Source organism: Hetaerina americana, unplaced genomic scaffold (genome assembly GCF_022747635.1).
Source record: "Hetaerina americana unplaced genomic scaffold, ioHetAmer1.1.p SCAF_10, whole genome shotgun sequence".
Lineage (NCBI taxonomy): Eukaryota > Metazoa > Arthropoda > Insecta > Odonata > Calopterygidae > Hetaerina > Hetaerina americana.
In genome coordinates, this window is record NW_027286070.1 from 32,497,487 (window position 1) to 32,509,230 (window position 11,744).

Consider the following 11,744-nt stretch of genomic DNA (forward strand, 5'->3'; position numbering starts at 1 on the left):
AAATCTTTTTTTTACCGTTCGGGCGATGCTTTATGAATTCGTGTGAGCAAGAGCAGTGCCTTATCATTAGGTGGTGTGGGAGCACTTGCCTTATTACGCAAATGGTACTACTTAATTATTTATGATTTGTAATAATCTAGTTTAATTTCCTGGGAAACGCCATCGTTGAATACTAGGACAACGCGCAGCGAGTCCGAATCAAAGGAAATGCATTGCTCTTATCTTAAAATAGTTTCTCCCTTTGTTGACAAGCAAGCTTTCCGAGAAAAGAAAGTTACTTTTATTCGGATGATCAAATGTTTACTAATCATGACGTTGACATTTTTTAGGACTTCATTTTAACTGACATATGTCTCAGGTCTTTTATAGACATGTCTCTTTTTCCTATCGGAAGAAATTGCTTTGGTGAATATTTCTTAATCTGTATTTTCCCAATGGCTGCTTTATCTCTCATTTTGTAGTAAAGCACCTTGGAATTCGGTGGTTAGGGTTGAGGTTGCAGAGCGGAGAAATTGAATAACAAAAAAACGTTTAGGTATTTGTTTCGTTGAGCTATTATATCATTCGTCTACAGCTTGCGCATGCGCAGAATTCTCCGCGAAATATCATCATGGCGCCAACCGTCCTTCACGCTCCGCGGGCGAGAATCATTTTGCGGTTTTCTCCAGACGGCGAACTCAAGCCTTGTTTTATTTTTGAAAAAAATGCCATTTCTCGCTGGAAACGAGAGGCAATGTCATCGTCATGGTATCTTGCATTGATTTGAATATATCGCATTGGCACTGATAGGTAAGAAAAATTACCTCTCTGAGAGATGGCAGTGAGCACTGCAATTGGACATTCCTTTGGAGTAAACCTGCCCTGCCTTTTTTTCCGACCTTCATTTCTAGTTTTCAATAAAACTTGAATTCTTAGAAAGATATTTGTAGACAATCCGACTGAAGTATATTGCGGAAAATAGTATCATTTTAACATCCGTTGTGAAGGTTAATATATGTTGTTTTGCATTTCCGTAGCTTTCGTGTACCTCTGATATTAGCATATCTAGGTATATTAATTCTTCTCGACGTAATGCGGAGTGGAAAAGACTTGTAAGTGAAATATATAACCAGCATATATGTGGTGAACTAAGTTTTAATAGGATATCATTGCGCTCGTATCCTCTCATTCAATTACAAGTAACGATTCTTATTTTCTTCAAAACCGCTCCGTAGCTTCCAACTTAGACATACATTTCCTTAATAAATAGGTACTTTAAAATTAACAGCTTGATTATTGTAAGCTTTAGTTTTCCAGAGGTCTTTAAAATATGCTAGGTTTCCCGCGATATTGCAGGATACCGTTATAAGTAGTTGATTGCCACCAGAACGCCTCATTAACTGACGTTAACTACCTCGAATCGAATTGCAATTAATATGAACCACCGCGCGCATCAGTATGTATATTTAAGGTTCAAAGGATCTTGTTCCAGCCATTTAATGTGATCATTCCATCCCTCCTTTTTCCAATATAATATAATTGAAATTTTCCTCATTCAAATGTAAGTGGGAGTCTTAGTTGTATGTTCCGGCAATAATTTCACGTATCCAATGAGGATTAATTGTGGAACTCACTTAGCAGGGTGCCGGAGATGACGAAGGTGACTAGAAACACGAAAAGAACCTCATGGAATGCTTGCATATTGGAAGGTATTATCTCCGGGCTCATTCATCCCTACTTCTCATAACTTCGCATTCCCTTCGACTCCTTTCTCTTTTCCTTCAACTTCCTTCCTTCGGGAACCTACCCGCAGAGTCGCAAGTACGGGACATGTCTAGCAAACGTAGTTATATACACGTATCTTCAAATCCTAGAAGATATCCCAGCACTGCGAGTGCACCCCACTCACAATACTGCCCCCTGTAATAGAATACACTTGCATGTTCCCATTACTCGAAACATGTATTTGAAGAGTATGCTGAGAAGTGCTGAATGAATGCTTAGTTGAAAACGGGTAAAGGATTCCCTGTGTACCAAGGTTTTTAAAAGAAGCGAAGTAGATTTTTTTACATTGCAACATTTATGTCATTAGATTTCAATTATTTTCTCATACAGAGTTCCTATAAATCTTTAATGCGATATTATCCTCATGTAATAATTATGGGTTAATAGCGATGCAAAATATCATGGCATTCGTGCGCCTCTAAAAACTCAACTGAAATACCAGCCATTTTCCCAACCCCCCTTTGAAGGAATCCTACCGCCCCCTCATTTCCAAAATCCCTCTTCTTATGTTCCCGCTGCCGTTCATTGTTCCCCGATTGACCCTCAGCTCTAACCCTGCGCCCCGCCACACTCCTTTACCCACCCCGCCCCTCTGCACCGCCTCCAACCGTTCCACCTCCATTCCCAGCAACTCCCTCCTCCCGCAACCTACCTCTACCCCTTTTAACCTTTCATCAAAAAACTTCGCCGCCTGGCTCCTCCCTCCCTCTCACGCACCCCATTCTCCCTACCCCCCTCCTCCGCCTTGCAACACAATGCCCCCTCCATCGCGTTATAATATCGCCCCTCCCACATCCACTCTTCACACTTCTTATACATCCATTGTTTTCATCCACCGAAGGACTCCCTGGGGGCCATCGCGGATGCTTCACCGCGGGGGCCCCAACTCCCATTGCCCGCCCCCCTCCACTCGTCCCCCACCCCATCCCGTCCCATCCTCACGTTCTCCTCCCCTCCCCGCGCCTCCGCCCTCCACCACATCCTATCGCATCGGAGGTGAAGACAACAGTCCGTGAAGGCGGTAGAGAGGGGCGGGGAGAGAGTAAAGCAGGCAGGCACCACTCATTTTCAACTGTTCCTCTCCCCGCACCCTTTCCCCCATTCAGCTCCTGCCCCCTTCCCAACCGTCCCCCCTTCGGGCCCGAACCCTAGACATCCTTCCCCCGCTATCTCCCTCTCTCTTTCCTTCCTTTTCGTTCTCTCTCTTCTACCCCTCCCCCTTGCCTTAACATTCTAGCACCGTCAGTGACGTTTCGTACTCCTCGTGTGCTCTCGGCCTTTGTGGGGGCGATGTCATGTGGTCAGCGTCCCGGTGGTGGAGTTGGGGAAAAAAATATCGACCCGTCTTTTTAAGATTTAGGAGGCACTAATATGCTCGGAAGTACTCCCCACCGTGTGGCCGCTCCGCGATAAGGAATAATTTATTAGATTTTTATTCACCGCGGTTAACGATGCGGATGCAGGATGCAGTATTTTAAATGGAAATGCTTTACGAATTAAAATCGTGAAGGTTTGTTTAATGCCAGCCAGCAATGCTTCTTTATGTTAGCTTTGAAAGGATGACCAGCTTTTTATGAATAATTTTCCATCATACAGAATCGAACGAAAGAATTTTGACTGGATTTTAGAATTCTCTGCCGAAGAATGCCGCCGCCATGAAGATCTACTAAAGACTAAAATTGCATGCTTAAGTTAACCTTTGGTTTTTTTTCTCATCAGCACGTAGAATTTGTTGTTCAGTTTAATTGCATTGGTATTTTTTACATCTAGAGTTTGTATTGATATTATTTGTTTCTTTAAAAGAATCGTAGTGCAATAGCAATTTTAACTTCCTCCCATCCTATTATTGAATAGCTTCTTATTTGAACAGAATGTAATGCTATGGCTCTCTCATTTCAAATCAAATTTAAGCTCTTTTCAATTCATCTGCATCATATTTAGTAAAATAAACCACATTAATGAAGATGAATGTAGGTGAGGTCAGAAATCACCACGCCTTTCACGGCGTATCGAATTCACACATCTTGGTAGGAGAGCCAGGTCTTGTCCCTGTGCCGCCCATCTATCCCCTGGGAGAACTGTTACCCGAAAAATCACGTCTATAGGTTGAAGCTGAGGGTTCACAGGATAATTACTCAGAATCGAACCCTCCGGTTCCAGCGCTTTACCTACTTTTACCCATCTCTCAGGATCACATCCTAAATCGCTTGAGTATATTTTTCATATGGTCCTAATTAGGTATGCTATTTTTTGTAAATTTGAATAGATTTTGATAGAGTAATTTATGACATCGATAGAAATTATTTTGTGCTTGTTGGAGCCGTTTGAACATACGATGAAAATTGAAAAAGATTTTTGTTGTCGTCTAGGATAGACTAAATATTAGAGTATCCATCTTTGAGATAAAAACCATCATACTGAATCAGATCTTAAATTTTAATTCACTTTAGATTTGGTTTTTCTTCTCATTAAGATTTTAAAGTAGAAGCCAATCTCATAATATGGAAGTTAAGCTTAAGGTTCATGAGTTTGCAAGTCATATCAATGGCATTTACTTGTTGGCTAAGTCGGAAATCATGAGGCTGTCACTCAATTGATGGATTGCAGTTTTCTCAGTATGCAGAAGGTTACTTTAAAGATGTAGCTTTTACTTTTCAAATTTATGATTGTCGTCGTTCCTATGGTATAGAAGAAGCTTCCCACTTATAATTATAGGACATTTAAAAGTTTTTGAATTACGTTCTCGGAGGCAGTACCTCTCATAATAAATGCATGCATACGGAGCTGTGCATTATGAGAATACAAACATGCATATACTAGTAGTAAATACTTAGCACTCGTAAATCGATATGTGTGTACCATTTTCTAATATTCTTTCCCGCGTGATGAGGAGAAACCGTAATCTATTCGATTTCCAATTCGGTACCTGCAAATCTTCGAAAATGAATACGTATTTTCTTTCACCACAAGTTTTACGAGGTTAATTAAAATGTTCAGTCAATAAATCTATGTTGATCTAAGTACATTAAATGTTACTATTGTTTCGAAACTCTTCTTGCTTTTTTCATTTCTCCAAGGATGTGTTTTTGTGAAGAATGTCAAGAAATTACGGAAAGGTTATTGGAATTCCTTACTTTACCTGCCAGAACTCAAAAAATAATTTTCGAAGTAGCCTTAAGGATGGTATAAACTTGTTTCCCTGTACCTTTTTTTGGGTTTAATGGCAACTAGGTTCTAATATTTTTTGAAGACAAGCCCTTTCTCTCTTTACTTCATTTGCATTTCATTTCCCCGGTGTTGTTCGCTCGTCGGCTTGCTGACCTTAACACTGCGTGGACAACTGTAGTGTCCCGTCCTTACGTTGGCGGTATTCACTGGCAACAATGGGTAGCGGCGTCGTTGCGAGGTCTAATCTGTACAACTGCCAGTTTTTTTGCGGCATGAGTGTCTGAGAAATTCTTGCGAAGGGTGAAAGATGCATTGGAGTGGCAATGGAGTGATGGCCGACTAAACTTTCCTCTATCGTACACCTTCCCGAGTCGATTGCGCTTTTGTTAGGGAGATGTATCTTGGTGGTATTTTGAAATCACGCCGTTTCGTAAATTAATCGTTTAATGTCATCCATGAGCGGCGTAGCTTCAAGTTTCCTTTCCCTCTCTGGGATTTTAGAGTTCGTGATTTAAAGGCCTCGGACCGAATCAGACACCGGCATTAATAATTGTAAATTCCTGAACAAATAAGGAAATGTTCATTTTGAATCTGTCTAGTCTCTTTCAGGGTTGTAAGAATTCCCAAGGGTGTTTTGTTGATTCGATTTCTAAAATCAAATGCGATAGCCTCATATTTCCATTCTAGTTGTGACCTTAATTCAAATGTCGGGTGACATTAAAAGCAAATATTTCAATTGTTTTAACAGTAATGAGTACTTCACTATCTTGCAATGTAAAAATGAAATGGTGGATGAGAGAAAAATGCTAGGAAAAATTCAAAGGAGCCAAGAAAGATTAATGCAGAGCATTTTGTGTAGTGATGGAATGTTAAAGCCTAAGATAAAAGGGAGAACGTCAGGCAATGGAGGAAGGGGAAGGAAAAGGCATGTTGCACGGAATGATGGGAGGCAGATTGTGTACGGAATTACAGATTAGTTTACTTTAGTGCCGGGCGTCAGGTTGAGGCTTGCTAGGTGATGCTGAACAATGCAGTGGTTTTCAGTCTGCGTCCAACCAAAACCTACTTTAAACGGCATACTAACAATTAATAATTTCACCCTATTCACCATAGCAATTCTCTGCATTTTATCCTTATGCGTTACAGAGGACTTGGGAATTCAGAAAATCTGATTGAAAAAATTATTTTTATAAAGAAAGCACTTTCATTTTGAAGTAAACTGGAAGTGATGAATACAATGGTCGCTGTCGAATTAATGAATCAACACTGATGAAATATTATTAGTATTACTCAACGATCATTTTTGTATAACTTCTACGCTCTTATTGACAGAACAATATTTTGGCACTTCTAAGAGTAGCTACTCCTTTCTACACCTTCGTTGCTATATTTATTAGCAGGTTAATTTTTTTTCTTCAATTATCTCAACTGTTTGATGAATTTAGTGCAACGTGATATAAATATATATCATGATCATTATAGAAAATGAAGGTGTCACTTAAACTGTGCCGTCCGCGGACATTAATACTGTACGCAGCAACTACCAGAAGCGATAGTTATGTCATATAATCACATTAAATTCCGGGGTAAATTAAACTCAATATGTCTCCACACAGTATCCTCAAAAATGGGGCTCTATTTATACAGTTAAGGAACAGACGCACCAAGTTTTGCAATGTCAAAGTTATTGGATTAGGAATTTATTCACGCACGTCATCAAACAAAGGGTTCAGACTGAGTGAGCAAAAGGAGATGCCCTTATTTCGGGGATTTCATTGATTCCCATTATTATGATTTCAAACGTCCCCAATGCCTGGTTTGTCTGGACTTTTTTATGTTCATCAACAAGAGCAAGAACATTCATTGGTAGTGACTGGCATCAATCTGAAATTACCCCATTTTCCATTCCGAAAAATCCGGCAGCTGCTCAAGAGTCCTTGGTAACGTCCGGGTGCATTTTTGCTTCCAGTGAAAAAACCATAAATATCGCTTGCTACTAAAAACAATGTAAAAGAGTAAAAATATATTTCCTGAAAAGTTGTGAGAATATCTTTCTATGATCATCAACATTTACTCTCGCTTTCTATTTTTTTCAAAATTCCCTCATTGAGTTCGTGATTACATAAACAGTTACATTTACCCGGAAAATACTGCCAACCTCGGGTGATCTATGTGGAAATTGAGGTCCAATTTTAAATTAATCACATGTAGAAGACATAGGTGACAATAATCCATTCGAAATTTAACCAGTTTATTTGACAAAGCCTTCAGACGTATAATAATGAGGAAGTACCATGAAAGAGCCTTGGAGGTAAAAGTGAGGAGAATCTGAATTTAAACCACGAATGCACAACAATTAAAGAGAAGCGGTTCTAATAAATTTTATCTCAAATAATTTTGGTGTGTTTCCACTGTCAAATACAGATTCCTTCTTACACCGCTAAAATTTACACTTTCGTTCTGCATCAGTTTTTACGGTCGTCCTTCTTTCAATCTTCATTAATTATAACATTCAATGGCTTAATTGGATTTATAATAGCGAGCAATATAGCAATCGTGGATGATCGGATTGACCAAAAAATGGAGTCGTTATAGTTAACAGGAATAGTTGCGCCAGACATAAAGCAATATAGAGGACGAGCATGGCCTAAATTAGCTGAGATGGTAGGAGTAGGGAAGGAGATTGGTAGACAAATTCGCAGAAATCTTCGTGCCTTTTTGTTTTCCCATACGAGGAGTTGTCGGTAAAATCTTAAGAAGATTGGAAAGGAAATCGCGATTGGGTTGTAAAGAAATAAAACACTCTTAAAACCAATTTTTTCTAAAAATTATAAATTTCGCCGATTGATTGCGACGATTAATGTAGCAAAGAAAATAACTGCAAGATACCACATTTTTTTTACCAAAACTGCTTCTTCGCTAGTGGTTGTTATTCTACATGAAGAGGTTGTTGAGTGTACTGTTATGTGTTTCCGCGAATAATCCTCGGAGCCTTAAATGCATTATTCGTCTTTCCACAAGAAACCTCCTCAACTTACACGCTCCTATCCCTTCGACTACTTTTTTTCTTCAGCTCTCTATCTCGTACTTCTTTTCGAAGGCTTATTGTTACAGCAGTCCGCGGAGTTAGGTTACATGGAGTTAGGTTAGAGTTCATTACTTATTATAGTCTCGAGGCAGCTTGTCCCGGTCCCAAGGTGATTGATTATGTTTACTCATGAGCCTAAAGCAATCATTGTCACCTTCAACTTTAGCTCAAATAATAACTGAGGTCTAAAAGATGACTTTGTATTAAAAAGTGCTTGAGCCACCAGATATACCGTTACTTGGCAATTATTTTATTGTTCAAACATTCATTTTTTCCTCCATGTGCGTGATAATATGTGCTACGAAATGGATTAAACCAGCGAAGATTTTTCATTGTACTATATTTCTGGCTAGATCCTCTACTGAAGTGGTCAGATATGATTTCTAGATACACACACATACATTTCCTATGGTATATTTTTATTCTACCGATAATTCAATTGATCAAACCGCCAACTAATCCTTGTCCTTATGCATCTTTATGACTCTGAATTAACTGTGGTGGCAATTGAATTTTGTGAGTATCCTCATTGAGGGTCATCTCTCACGGAAATGGCAGTGAATAGAAGTTCTAGCGGTACACAATTATGTATCTACATTTTAAGATTTTGAGGTTTGGAATAACTAAGGAGGCTTATTTTCTCTCTTCTCTGTACGCTAATTACGTTGTTATTTTGCCGAAGCTAAAGAATATTTTTCGGAATTAATATTTAGTGCATACGAAGAAATTAGCTTAAAGTACATGCATATAAAGTACTTGTATATTAAGAAGTCGCATCCTGTACGCCCTTGTTGAAAGAATGCATTATTATTATTGCTTTCCATTGTAATCCGTCGAGCTATTTTGCAAGTTCTAATAAGTGCATGTCCCGTCCAGAGAGTCAAAGAGGGCAAGACTTTCAAATGGCAAAGTCTTAGCGTTGTTATTCGGCATGGCCGGACTGGAATGTATGCACCAGACGCCATTTGGCATTCCGACGATGCGGACGTTTAAGTCCCTGGTCGTAGGGACTTGAACGCCTGCGACTGATTCGTTACTCATTCACGACTTGGGCATTCACTCCGATAAAACCCACACCCGTGACAACTCCGCCATCATTCAAGGGAGACCTCTTCTTCTCCCCCCCCCTGCTCGTTGAGTTTCGCGGGTGGGGGGAGGGTGATGTCGAGGGAAGCCTGCAGTAGGGGAGGGGCAGGGCAGCTTGGCTCCGCGGGTGGCCTAATTCACGCCGGCGGCGGGCGGGGCGACGGAGCCGCTGTGCCAGCGCTCGCTGTGCCTTCCTTTTCGGCGTTCCCGGATCTGAGGCTCTCGATTGGCCGGGAAGGGAGGTGGTGGGCCGTCCCTCGACGGCCGCACGCCCTCAGCGCCACTTCCTCCCACCCACCCACCCTCCTCCACCACCATTCCTCCCTACCAGCCCACCCTCCCCCCGCCCCTTCCGCGGCACCTGCCCCTCCGACCGGAGGAATGATCCGCCGAGCGTGGCGATATCGTGTTTCTCGGCAGAAGAAGCTGCCCTACTCGCCCCCCTTGGCCGGTCCCCCGTTTCCTTCCTCCATTCCCTCCGTCGGTCTTCTCCCTCTCACCCCCCCCCACCCCTTGCCGGCGACACAAGTCCTGCCAGATAAGGTAGCGAGCGGACGAGAGAGATTAGTGGTAACTATGAATCCTCCATGGAAATGTGTCCGACCTCTTTTTTTTAATGCCTTAAATTGAGACGTTTGTCCTTTTTTAAATTCATCTCACCGGTGCGACTGATGGTATTTTAGTCAGTACGAATTAAGACTAATTTTTCTTTCATGAGGGAGGTGAAGAATCCTTTAGGAGAAGTGATTATATCATGGAGAAAGTTTCAATTGGCCGTTTTTTCTTTGTCGTAAATGACCGCATGAAAAATGGCTCGAGTTCAAGAGATACACTCATATGGAAGACTGTTGATAGAGACCTGTACTTATCATAAATTCTGAGAGTTTAATTAGGGCATTCGAAGTGCGCAATATTCATGAGTGACGATTAAAAATTTGGAAATGGTACCATTGTCTATTCAAATAGTTTTCAAGATCAAATGGTTGAATACCGTAGAAATACTATATGGTTTATCAAATAATCAGTACCTTAGGTCGTTGAAACGTATGCATGTAATTTTGTTCGTTTTTAGCTGAAGTGTAACATATTTTCACTTATCTGATGAGCTGTCAATCCCTCGCGGACTTTTTTACATCGGATTTTTATTACGGCCAATTAATCTAATATATTGCAATATATACTTTGAGTAAATTGAAGAGAAAACTTAAAAGACATTGACACCCGTTGAATAATCATAGTTATTTTCGGCAGGTTTTGATTAATAAATAATTAGTTGGTCATGTATTAGTTGAGATATGCCTTATTATTAATTGAAGAATTTCGAGATTTACATCGCTAATAGAAGACTTTGAATAATTATCCCCGGTTCTCCCACCATCGATATTACCATATCGGCCGGTATTCCTAGTCTTCTCTCCACTTTGGGTCGTTCATAAATTTTACATGCCAAAAACAGCAGTGTGACTTTTGACGCAGTAGGGCACTAAGCCGCTCCCAGTAGTAAGATATGTTTTTAATAAGCGTATTAATTTTTTCTTGGTGTTTTATCTCATTGGAAGTATACACACGGGAGGGTTACAATTGGATTAATCCATGTTAATGCAATTAAAATTGCCAAACAATACTTTACAAGAGGAATTTTTTCTGGTAAACCCTGGAGTCACGAGAGGAAGGCAGCTGAGATCCCTGGTGCCTGTCACGGACGCATCATGACACCGAACGACTTTGCCCTTGCACTTTCGAAGAAATTTAAATAAAGAAGTCTGGCGACCTTTTCTTTTGAGACTCCTATGGTCTTCGCCTCTTTGGAGTGACGGCGTCTCTCTCTTTTTCTCCAGTCTCTTTTTCTTCATCACCCTCTCTGAACCAGAGATTCTCTTTTGCCGCCCACCCCCCTTTGAGACCATTTGGTTTTCCTCAGGACAAATGGAGCAACGGAGATCGGCCTTGGCCCTTCTCTCGCCACGGATCACAGATTGAGCCTCAAAGGAGGTGGTTCCTTTCCATTGTTTGTGTGCTGCCAGGAAACGTACAAATTGTAGGCCCTCAACTCTGGAGATAAAGGCTTATGACCATCTGGTCTTTGTATTTCTGCCCTCAAACAACAGCTCTTCTAGCAAGAGGTATCTTTTTCCTTATTATCCTCCGCCACTTTAAGGCGATTTCTCCTCCTCCCCACCCCCTCCTCTTCTTCGCGAGTGCACATCTGCTGGCGGTGCATTAGCTCTCCCAAAAATGTCGCCTCTGGATCCAAATGATATCCCAGTTTAAAATGGAATGATCGTGAAGGATTATGAGAAAACTTGGATAAAAAACTGCTTGGTCCTTTATAGTTATGAGTATTAAACGAGTTCAGGACTTTTCGGACTAATACAAATTTTATGAACGGAAATAGTGGAGAACAATTTTGAAACTTCGGCCATTAATTAGGTTATTTTTACGTTTTCATACCACATGGTCTGGTGTTTTATTCGTTGTCCTGCATTTTTTGCGCATTCAGAGGCGTTAAATGCCCAAATGTAGACAGAGCGTCGGGCAGTTTTTCTTTAAGATTAATTATATCTCATCCTCGGTCTCTGAGTCAATTGAGAGGTGTGAGAGCTCAAAATTAGGATGATGTGGGAACAGCAATAATTGC